Source organism: Ceratotherium simum, chromosome 13, assembly GCF_057802395.1.
Source record: "Ceratotherium simum simum isolate JZ-2026a chromosome 13, ASM5780239v1, whole genome shotgun sequence".
NCBI classification, from domain to species: domain Eukaryota; kingdom Metazoa; phylum Chordata; class Mammalia; order Perissodactyla; family Rhinocerotidae; genus Ceratotherium; species Ceratotherium simum.
The window spans coordinates 15,838,815-15,851,452 of record NC_141912.1 but is presented as its reverse complement, the minus strand read 5'-3'; the positions used below and the strand labels follow the sequence as shown (position 1 = coordinate 15,851,452).

The 12,638-nt window shown below is 39.8% G+C and overlaps 1 protein-coding gene across 9 annotated transcripts in view; it reads left to right on the top strand.

The window, feature by feature from the left end:
- The window catches only part of ATXN1 (ataxin 1), a 390,857-nt gene that overhangs the window by 133,423 nt on the left and 244,796 nt on the right, over window positions 1-12,638 (top strand). The window lies entirely within an intron of this gene.

The following is a 12,638-nucleotide window of genomic DNA, read 5'->3' as shown; positions in this document are numbered from 1 at the left end:
AAGCTTTTGATTCTTTAATTTAAAAATTAAAAGGTTTAAAGGACAAATATTTTTTAGGGGGCAAAACAATAACCAGAGTGTATTCATATTGAAACAGTGTAATGTTTCACTGGTGTTAATGTTGACAGGGTCGAGGGGGAAAAGAATTACAGAGCAGAAACCCCTAGGGCCATCAGGGGTGGCACCTGAGGGGACAAAAGAAGGATCCTGTAGACAAACTTTACCTACTTTACGATTCGGATCAGGATTGCTCTGCGTCACCCTCCTCTGGGATCAGAAAAATAGATGTTGGGGCAGGTGCTTTGCTTATGCTCTCAAAGGACAGCTTAGTGTGGGCGTACTATTAATTCCCTTGGCATAGATTTTGAAAACTTCAAGATTGCCAATCTGAGAACCCTCACTCTGAAACACGTGAGAATTTTCTCCTTGCAAAATAGATTCCACTTGCAAAAAATCTTCTAGTTGTATTTCTCTCCTGAGTTATTGAAACAAATAGATTTTAAATGTCTGGCTGGCTCCCGGATTGTGTCCTCGTAGAAGGTCAGAACGAAGAGATGGGTGTTAGCGGTGTTGCTGGAAGAATGAATTGGAACCCCCCTCCCCCGGGGCCACTCTGGGCTCCACCTCTCATTCTGTATCCTGCAGGCACCTTTTTTCTTACTCTTGGGATAATATCAATACTAGCACTGAGTAATTTGCTCTATGTGCCTCATTAGAGCAAAATTTTATAATATTAATAAGTTAATATTATATTAATATTAGGAATTTCATTTTCAGTTTTAGCATTTTGCTGAGAGTTCTTCTTTTTTTCTTTTCTTTTCCTTTTTTTTGGACTACCTGTATCATCTCAGGAACAAGCCCGGCTTTGTTGTGCTTCCTTCATCTTGCCTCACCTGGCCTAGACAACATGCATTCCAGGTTGCATTGAGAGTTTGCGGCAAGACAGCTAAGCAACAGGCCCTAACAGCTGGGTCATTTTCTAAGAATTAAAGGACATGACTTCAGTTGCCAGGTCTGGCTTTGGCCTGCTTGGTGAGAGCTGACATTTAACTCGTCTCAGCCTGTGCACTTGGAGATGACTAAAGTTGCTGCCTGATTCATAACTTAGAGGTGATGAAACTTGTAAAGTATTTTTCAGGCCTTTTATTTCATTCATTTATTCAAACAAACATTTGTTGTTGAATGAATGGTGACTTTGATTTAAAAACACTATACAGACATAAAACACTGGCAGCTTGTAGATAGCAATTTTTTTATTTGCTCTCTTAAAGGAATTTCATTACCAAATCCTCGTGAATCTTGAACCTCAGGAAGAATAATCCTTCCCTTTGTTGGAGTTTTAAATTTAGAATAATCAGACAATAGTGAAGCATACTGTTCAAAGCATCCCTTTTAGGTTACCCATTTATTATACACTGCTTTTAAGAAGAGATGAATTTGATTAGCATTGAACATTTAGTCGGTGCTTTTACATAGCTAATACCGGGGAGAAATTTTCAAAAAGTCGTGCCTGCTGTTTAATATTATTATATAGTCAACTCTTAATTATCTGTACTGATGGAATATAGTCAGTGATGTGTATACTCCAAAATCATTTCCTTTGGCTTTGGGAAACATTGTATGATGCTTTTATTTACTTTCCATTATGGTTTTGCTCAGACTAGTATTAAAATTGTGCTGCATTTTTTGTGCACACAGCTCATCATAGAAAGGAAGGAGGGAATGCCCCAAAATTATACCAGGGGGTTAGGGAAAGTTCAACTGGAATTTTAAAATATATTACAGATAATACACAGAATGATTGCAAGATTATTAATCTTGATTTCTAAATAGAAAAATGGCTGATAATTCACTGCATAAGAAAAAAAGCAAGATAAACCACTTTCAAGATTTTCATGTATGTATATTGTTTCCCAGTTTTGCATTTTGAAAATTCTGAAAGTGAATTTACTTAAGTTACACTCCAGTAACACTACAGCAGTAAATGCTCTCAGATTAGTGATCTCCAAAATGTGTTCCTTACATCGCTGGTGCTCCAAGTAGGTCTTTTGGGGGAACAGAAGAGCTAATGTCTTGACCTATTAATGTGTCTAATGTCACTGCTACTTGTGTTGGCTGTTACTGTTTATTATTAAAATACTTCTCTCCTTCCTATTCATTCAGGTTAAGCTTGTTTTTATGGGCAGCAATTATGGAAGGAAATTTTTGGAGAGTTTATCTTCTGTGTAGCGGCCTTTTGGATTTCGAAAGACTTCTCAACCTAAAAATATATTTCTGCATCGGCCTGCTCTAGAGCCCCTCCCCTCCCATCATTGTCAGCCTCTGTTTGGTCCATTCACCTGAGGGATTGGTGAGATTGCATGGTTCATGCCGTGGAAGGCAATGATGGCTGGCTCTTCAGAGTAAGATAAGGGATGATCCCTAAGTGTGGAGGTACTGATGCATAGGAAAAGAAAATGGATCTTTGGCTACACAGTTTGGTGTGCAGCCAGTCCTTGGTAAGTCAGTAGGAAGGTCTCCAACCCCAATGACCTGCCCTGTGGGTCAGTGGGGTCTGATTGGCATCACTGGGCTTCAGCAAGTTGGAAGCTGCCCTTGGTCTCTTCTACTGGCTTGCCTGCCTGTCACCTGGTCATATCGTCACCTGTTCCCACTCCCTTGCAAGTGACCCTGTAGTACAGCTGTTTAGATGCACCCCCACACCTCCTGTGCCCAGCTGGGTACCAAGCAAGGGAGAACCTTGGGAGAAGTGAGGTGTAGCTCTTTGGTGGAGGCCAGTTTCTAAGTTCACAGTCTTGCCAGCCAGTCAGCATTGCAAACGTCAGCTGTAGCCACCACGTGCCCTGGAGCAGAGCTGACCTCACCACATTTGTGAAACAGATTCTGTCACCGGGTCCCGGGTGCCCTTTTCTCCTGCCGCCCCCATCTCCATCTTTGCTGACCTTATCATTTCCACATCAGGAAGCCAGCATCCTCACACTATCCTCGCTTGTTCCCCTATTAGGACCTGCTCTGTAAAAAAGGAGAGGAAAACTGGCGTCCGAATGTCTGCTATGTGTGTAGTCTGGGCTACATACTTTTATGTATGTAATTGAACTTCAGCTTTGCACCAGCCTTCTGAGACAGATACTTGTCTCATTTCACAACTGATGAACTTCAGAGTCAAGCCAGTAAATAACTCCCCCAAAGTTACAGAGCGGGAAAGTGGCAAAGCTAGGATTAATACTCAGCTGTGATTCAAGACCTGTTCTCTTTCCGTGTGTGTGTGTGTGTGTGTATTTCTTTTTTTGGATATCTGGATATTCCACTTCCAAGGTAGCACATTCTGAAATTTAAAGAGAGAGAGAATGTTTAAACCAAAGGAAAGACTCTAATTATGGAGTTTCAGGTATCAGTGAGTTGTTGGAGGGCTGTGATCTTAAAACCATACCACCCTGGCAGCCAGCCCCTGCCAGGTGTGACGAGCTAGGTAACGTGCATCAAAGCATCTGTTCTTAACTGATTCTGCTTCTTTTACTTAATCCCAGACTGCTTGCTTCTATTTCCAGCACAGTTTAGAACTCAGCTGCTTCTCTTTGTTTTCCCTGGCCAGAGATGTGTGCTTTCCTGGTTTCCTAATAAACTTGAACTCATGTTGGGAGCCCAAATATTTTACTTCCAGCCTTCTCTCTCATAATGGATTTGGCAGCACTACACTTAGAAATATGCTTTCCTTTACATTGAAAAGCAGCTTTATGCTCCTTATCAAGGGGCCAGCAGTGTCCTCGAACATGAGACATTCTTCCCAAAGAAACATTTTCCTGCACTGCTGCCCTAGTTGTGACCAGCAAAAGGTGCGGTCCACACATGCCCTGCAAGGCGAAAGGGCATGGGTGAGCACATCCGTATTATACCTTGGAGACAAGCCGCTGACGAAGTTCCCTTACAAAGCCCAAAGGAATTTTCCTCCTCACCGGAGGTGTTTATAACCTCTAATTTGCTCACCATGCCTCTTGTAGAAAGGAGTAAGAAGCTCAAACCACCGGCAGGCTGCCAGGAAGCCGCTGCGGGCTCGTGTCCCAGAGCGGTGGCGCTCCCCTGTGGGTACCGGGATGCGGATGGGGCAGGAGGGGGGATGCCGGTGGGAGCAGCGGCCCGTGGTCCCTCCCTCCGCCCAGCGCCCTGGAGGTGTGCACCTTAACGGGACAGCCAATCAGGGAGCGGGAAGGCGGGCCGCGTGGCAGTGAGTACAGGAGAGGAGGAGCTGAGGTGAATGTGTGGGTGAGTGGTCCAGCTTTGTTGGAACAGCTCCGTTGCAAGATCTTATAATAGGTGGTTAGCTTTTCTGTACTCGGTGCCTGACGTTGGAGACCATAGCCCTTGCTGAAGATTTCCCTCATACCTGTTTTGCCTTGGGAAGGCGGTCCCCTTGGTGCCCCCGTAGAATTTGATGCAACCCCCAACCTGCAGCTTTGGGCATGGAAATGGGTTCTGACCTCATTTTCCAAAGGAGTTTAAAGGGATGAGGGGAGGACTAATTAGTCCCTCATTAAGCACTTACAATGAAGTAGATAGTTCTCCTAAAATGATAATCTAGTCGCTGACTAAAAAGCCAGGCACACTTACAACATCGAAATACAAAGTCCTTTTAATAAAAGCTTTCTGTAGTTGTGGAAAATAACTATATTTTAACAGGATCTTTACATATCAGTATTACAAAGGGATCCTTTAAAATGTGATGCTTTTAATATTTTTGCCGATCTTGAAAGCTGTCTCATAGTCTGAGTTTCACCTGAGGTTATAGACACATTCCCCCCTCTCCCCGTCATATTTGTGGGCATCCAGCACCAGATACTAAATATCAAAATAAAGTAGCTTAGTTTACCACGCTCTTAGTAGAAAATAAATGGCAGTGGGAGAGCTTTCTTGACCAAGAAGGAAAGGCTCGCGCTCTTAACACTGGCTGGCTGGGTTCCAGCTTACTGGCCTGAAAAGAGAAGGTACCACCAATGTAATTAAAATAAGGCCCCTTGGCTGTACCTAATTAAAACAGTGCGAGAATCTAATAAGAAGCATAAGACTTCACTGATAGATGCCAAAAAAATTCTCAAATAGATGACTTAACAGGCACTCATAACATATACTTGCTTGTTTTGCTTTTTATCACATCCAGTTTTTCAGAGACATCTGCTGTGTAGGTGAAGGCCTCCAATTCTTCCTTCTCTCTTCACTTCCTGCTGCTCAGACATTTCTCTGCTTTTTAGAGTTAACTATTAAGAAAGACCAGAATGGGGCCGGCCCCGTGGCTTAGCGGTTAAGTGCGTGCGCTCCGCTGCCGGCAGCCCGGGTTCGGATCCCGGGTGCGCACTGAGGCACCACTCCTCCAGCCATGCTGAGGCCGCGTCCCACATACAGCAACTAGAAGGATGTGCAGCTATGACAGACAACTATGTACTGGGGCTTTGGGGGAAAAATAAATAAATAAAATCTTTAAAAAAAAAAAAAAAAAAAAAAAAAAAAAAAAACCAGAATGGAGAAAGAATGGGAAATAATAGGATAATTTAAAATTCAGATAGTGGTTACTACCAATAATAAATGGCTGTGGGGAAGAAAGTCAAAATTGTCGACGACAGTAATGGCCCAGACTGACTGTGTTTCACAGGCCATTGGCCTGGTCTCCATTCATGTTAGTTAAAGAAGGTAGACTAGTTCCTCTCTGGGTTAACTTTAGTGTCTGCTATGGTATTGTCCTGTCACTTGTTACTATTCTAGCAAGAAGAGGTTCTGTTCATTGTATTCTTTGCCTCTCCTCATGCCTCTCCTCGTGCTCTTTATTTGCTAACTCGACACTCAGACCCAGCCAGGTCTGCAGATTGACGGGCGTGGGGAAAGACGTAGACCTGGCTGATTTGGAGCTCAAACTTCCAGCCCAGTAGCCTCAACCTCCAGGGAAGAAGCATTTTCCTCTAAGCCAAAGCCTGTCAAAACCTAATTACAAAAGTTTTTGTATTTTGCTCTTCTAAAATAAAAGCTAATAAGTCTTTTCTTAATCTATTTCAGTTATCTATTCCTTTGTTTCTCTCTAATATTGAAGGAAATAAAGACTTCTGTCCATTTGTCGTAGGTTTGTGTATTTTAGGTTTGTACATGACTTCCTGTTCCAAGTGGGCAGTTTTGGTCCCTGGGACCTAATGTATTCTAGAGCATTCTTTGACACCTTCTTTAAGAATCAAATGATTGGGAAATAAAGCTATGAGAAGCCTTCAAATTATTTATCCTCAGTCCAATCTAAGTAGTTAGTTAATGCCACATTTGAAAGTGGAAAAATAAACATATCTTAGGAAGTAGCTCTCATTTGTTTAGTGAGGAAAAAAGTATAAACTCACCAATGTGAGAGAGGGGTTTAGGATGTTTATTTCTTTATGGATGTTCATAATTTGGGCCTATAAATTAAAAACACCAGCTTTAGATCAAATAGATCTCCTTCTTGACTTTAAAATGATTTAATAGTTTACAGAAATAATGGGGTGCACTGCTGGTAGGAGTGTAGACTGGCATAGCTATTTGGAAAAAGAAATTGGCAGTATTACGTAAGAGCAAATATTCATATACCCTGTGACCCAGCCAGTCTATTCCGAGGCAGTACCACAGAGAAACTTTGCTTATGTTTTTTGTTTCTAGTGTAAACAGCATTTTTTCCTAAAAAAATAACAAACAAACAAACAAAAACCCTAGAAACTAAAAATTAAGAAAATCCATCAGTAGGGGAATATTGAAAAATTCACACAAGGGAATATTATACAGCAGTGAAAATGAGTGAACTACAGCTATGCACAACAAAATAGTTAAATCTTAGAAACAACATTGTGTGAAAAAAACTAGCCACAGAAGACTGCATACAGTATGATAGAATTATTTATAAAGTTCAAAATCAGTCAAAATTAACATATTTTAGGGAATAATACATACAAAATTCAGGATTGTGGTTACCTCTGGAGAAGAGGCAGAGAGAGAGCTTAGGGAAGTAGGTAGGGAATAGGTAGATGCATCAATACTGGTAATCTTTTAAATAGGGTGGTAGGTTTATGGGTGTGTATTTTATTATGCCTTGTAGATCATATTCTTTTGGAGGTTTCAATTTGTATAACATAATATGTTTTTTAGATTTAAAAATTTTTTCCAGTTATATTGAGATATAATTGATATACAGCACCGTATAAGTTTAGGGCATACAGCATAATGATTTGACTTACATCTATTGTGAAATGATTATCACAATCAGTTTCATTAACATCCATCATCTCATATAGATACGAAAAAAGAAAACAGAGAAAGAAAAAAATATTTTTTCCTTGTGATGAGAACTATTCTAATTTACTCTCTTTGACAACTTACATGAGTATCATACAGCAGTGTTAACTGTAGTCATCATGTGGTACATTACATTTTAAAAATACAAATATTTTCAGGTGATAACGTAAGCCAGAATTTTCCCTTGTTGCTCCCACATTCTACCTATGTCCTATTATAGTCCCTCTTCATAGTCCCCAGTGTCTTGGCATCACATGGGAGTGGTTAGAAGGTATGGTCTGACATGAAATCCCGGGGGTCACTGGGTGGCTGATTTAGGGTGAGGCTGACAGTAACCTCTAAGTGGAATGAAACAGAAGGCACAGAAGCCCTCTGTGCTCCTCTTCCTCTGGATGCCTAGGAAATCTTGGGGCATGGAAGAAAGAGAACCCATCAAGTAAGCCTTGGTGACCTCTTGGAAAATCCATATTTATTGTCCCAACGGTGACTAATAGTTCCGAATGTGGACGATCCACTTGGATGGGTTATTATGAGAAACTTGTTCTTTTCCTGACCACTGTTTTTATTCTGAGCAAAATATGGCCTTTTGAGTGAAGTAGGATTTGGCATGTGTATCACGATGTAATATGTTACACAGCCAGGCAAATTGTCACAGGCTCAGAGGTTCAGTCTTGAAAAATTAAAAGCGGATATGTGAGAAATTGGTCCATGTGGGAATAAGAATTACAGTAAAAGTGGAAAATGTAAGCCAGTACTGGTGGTGTGCTTCTTTGAGGACTGAAGTTCTCTGCTGCTAAGATTCATCATCACTGAGCTGCCGGCCAGGACTGGAGGGGAGGGCAGACCTCTCCAGGGGATCATCAGCTTATTCTTAAGCAGCTGAGTAGAATGATGTGTGACACGCTGGTGTTGTGGAGGTCAAGTCTTACCCTAGATTTCCATGAGTATGTGGAATCAATACCTAACTGAACGTTTGTCATGAGAACACCCAGGGGCCCCGGCGGAGCTTGGTATTTTTCAGACTAATTCTCAGACAGGAAAATGTGCAGCATGTCTATTTGCTAAAACAGTTTCAACATCTTTTATGTAATGTTGATGCATCTGGAAGTGAAAATGCTAAGAGTTTCATTTCACTAAAAATGGAGTTGTTTTTTTTTTTTTTAATTTAACCTTTAGCTTTAGATCACAATTAGTGGTGTTTTAACCATACTCTTTAAGAGTGACATTTTCACCATAGTCTTGAGAGTATTCAAGTGTGTGTATTCCTGGACACATTGAACCACTATTTACTGTTTATATTTTATGTGCAAAGAACTGTGTAGGTTGTTATGAGAAATGCAGAGACCTGGTCATTGACTCTAAGGAGCTCACAGTCAAGAGAGGGAAACAGATCATTACACGGCAGGACAAATACAATATATATGGGAGCATGTCACAGAGGAAGTGCCATCCGAGCTGAATCTTAAAGCAAGAGTAACATTTGAATGAGTGAGAAGGACATTCCCCATTGATAATTTATAAAAATTATCTAAGTAAATTAAGGCTTTTTTTTTTTTTTGCTAAATTTGTCTGTTTTACCTTTCCATCTTAATTATGTTTCAAAGAACAATATATTTGCATTATGTTAAACTGGTCAATAGTTGTGACCAATGAATAGCATTATAATTCAGTTTTAAAAATAGTTTTCAAATTCTAGTGGTAAAACAATTAAAAGTTAAGAATTTTGTGTTTTTATAATATTTCCCCTCTATAACTCGAAGCATTTTTATAATATTTCCTCTCTGTAACTCTAATACTTCTCAGAAAATGGTTAAGCCCAATTAGGAATCTGACTTGCTTTGGGTTTTATCATTTATCCCAGAGGTAAAGATGAATTGAGAATAGAAATCTCAAAATGCAATAATGATAGTATCTTATATTTCAGTAGCACACAGTATATAAAATACTTTAGTATTCATTATTTAAATTCAGCCAATATGCAAGAGAAAGTGCAATATAAGACTGAATTATAAGTTTGCTTTGTAGAATAAATTGTTACCAGTTCACTCTGCTCAACTGTGTACTGGTGGCATTTATAAACAATTCATTCTTACATTATTTTTTCCCAAAAAACTGTTGCAAAATTGCCTTGCCTCTTTTTCTCTTTGCATAGTCTATTTCATTAAATTTCAGCAATTCTGAATCAGAATAGCATCTAATAGATGACATATAAAATGTGTTTGCTATTAATTCAAACATTGTATGGCATATTCGTTACACAAATACATAATATTTATTTATAAAGTCACATTAGTCTGACCAGTAATTAAAAGAAATGGATGAATATGTATCTCTATCTTGTTTTTTTAGCAAAAGAAATAATTTACAGTAAGCATTTCTAATTATTTCAGCTAAATGTTTATAGCACTTGAATGATAATATTTGTTGTTTCTGTCATTTAGATTTTATAGATAATTTTTGTACAGAAATACTTCTTTTCTCTTGATGCTTTTGTGACTCTGCACATACATGGCAGATTACTGAAACAATAATTTGTCCTTCAGCTGTAGGGAATAAGACTCTTTTTTTATCTTTAGTTTGCTAAGTGCCTCTCTAGCCATTTTTATGGCCTTACAGAGATGCTAAAGCTAATTAATGTTTTAATAGGGAAAAATGTTGGCAAATAAAACTGTTAAATTTGAAGCATGAATTATAAATTCAATTTGGTTGCCTTAACGATAATGTTGATAGAGATAATGATTATACAATGAATATTTATAGAGTGCTTCTAGTATGCTGAGCTCTGTGCTAAACATTTTACTTATGTGGATTATTTAATTTTCTCAACTATTCTGTGAGGTAGATGTTATTATGCCCATTTTACAGATGAATTTATAACCATTATGCCTCACAACATTTAATAACGGTTAAAATGTACTATATTAATAATATATTTTAAATACTCAACTCTAGAGCTTTGTACATATGAAATATATATGTATTTATATATGATAGATACGTGTGTGTATATATGTGTATGTGTGTGTGTGTATAAAATCTTCTTTTGTTCATTCAACAAATATTTATATTGACTATTTGTGTGCCAGGCTGCTGTGCTAAAACTCTGGGCATAGTGTGATAAGGCAACGCCCCTCCCTTGCCTTTAATGGACTTACGATGTATTGGGAGAGATGGATTTGCTTAAGACACAAGTACAGGAAAATATGATAATTGCTTTAATAGAGATAGGTACAGAGTGTTGTAGAAAAATGGGAAAAGAGGGCGTTGGCTTCCCAGAAGATATGAGAGGGGCTTCACAGAACAGTAGCCCCAGCTCTGAGACTTGAAGAAGGAGTTTGAGTTTGAGAAGATGATGTGCAGAGGGAACAGAGTAGACCAGGGTGTAGTGATGAACAGGAGCAAGGCAGCTTGGTCAGGGAGCTACAGGGATCCAGAGGGGCTGAGTGTCAAGTGCAGCGGGAGGAGTGACACAGCTGGCTGGGATCAGATCACCAGGAGCCTTTCATGCTGTTCAAAGGAATGCAGACTTTATACTCCCATGTGTTGAAAAGCCATCAGCAAATCAATTCAACAAATGCTAATTAAATTATGGTAAGAGATGTCCTCCCTCCCCTTTTCCTTTTCTCATTTATTCATTCAGCAGATTTTTATTGAGTATCTGTAACATACCAAGTATTGTGTTGAATACTAAGGATAAAAGTGTGGGCAAGAGCATACACAATTCTGTCTTCCTGGAGCTTACTAATTAGTGGGGGAAACAAGCGTTAATCAATGAAACTAACAAAAAATGTAAAATTACAAAGGTGATCATTGTAACCAGGGAGAGTGATTCTGTAGAAGCTTGTAGTAGGAGGTAGTGACCTGGCTGGGGAGGTCAGGAAAGGCTCAGCTGAGAAGAGGACTGAGCTGAGAGGCAAAGGAGAAAAGAATACAAGGCCATTTGATGAAGAAATTGGGTGATTTGGGGAGATCATGTGCACAGACCCTAAGGCCTAGGAGAGCAAGTTGCTTTTAAGGAATTAAAAGTAAGCCAGAAAAGCTGGAGTGCAGGCTGGAAAAGAACACAAGGAGTGGACCATTCTGGGCTCTGAGGCCACATTAAGACTCTAAGTTCAATGGAAAGCCATTCCACTGGTTTAAGCAGGAACTGAGAATGGGAGTAGAAGAATGGGCTGTAGGGGGCAGGAGTGGAAGCACGGAGACCAACTGAGAGGCCCGTGTAATAGTCCAGATGAGTGGTGATGGGAGGCGCCTAGAGCAGAGGTGGTGTAATGCAAGGGGGAAGTAGAGCTGGTGTGCTGGTGGTAGAATCCATGACTGGATGTTTGTATCTGGGGCATCATTTGGGAGAGGAAGATGTCGGGATGATATTGGTACCATTGCTGAGTTAGGAAAACAGAGGAGAGCACAGAGTCCACTCTGCTTGGATTTCTGGAAAATGTCAGGGGAGAGGTGGGGAAGACATCATAAGGAATGAGGTTCGAGGTTGTCCTTGAAGAAAGAGTAGGCATTTTCTAGTTGGCAAGAAGGGGAAAGGCATGCTAATCAGGGGAAGTGGCGTGTTCAGAGGCACAGAGGCATAACCAGAATAGTGTAAGTAAATACCTACATATAAACACATGTACAAAAGGGAAATTATGATGTGATCTGTAAGTAGTGCTGTTGGTTTCTTGATAGGCTTATATCTATTTTGTGTTGCAGTGATTCTAAGACCTATAGTATGTAGAATTTGTAAATAGGTAAAAATGTTTAAGTATTTTTTTACACCATAGATATATGTATAGAAATTCCTCTCTTTATTTCCGTATCTTAAATGAGGGATTCACATATGGCTCTTGATTTTATTATCTGATGTTTTTTATTTAACCTTTTAGGTAGGACTTGGATTTTGGGTTTTTCCTTGGTGTTTTGGCACCTGAATTTGGGATTAGTTGGCATATATATATGTATGTGTGTATATATATATATATACATATTTGTGTGTGAGGAAGATTAGCCCTGAGCTAACATCTGTTGCCAGTCCGCCTCTTTTTGCTGAGGAAGATTGGCCCTGAGTTAACATCGTGCCCATCTTCCTCTCCTTTATATGGGACACCGCCACAGCATGGCTTGACAAGTGGTGCATCGGTGCGCTCCCGGGATCCGAACCTGTGAACCCGGGGCTGCTGCAGCGGAGCGCGCGCACTTAACTGCTGCACCACCGGGCTGGCCCCTAGTTGGCGTTTTTAATTTACTAAAATAACTATAAATTTACTCTTGATTGAAATATGAACATGTTGATTTCAACTTAGCTTGGGAACTGAAATCAAAGGACAATCAAATCCAAAAAGAGTAATGCTAAGACTTAG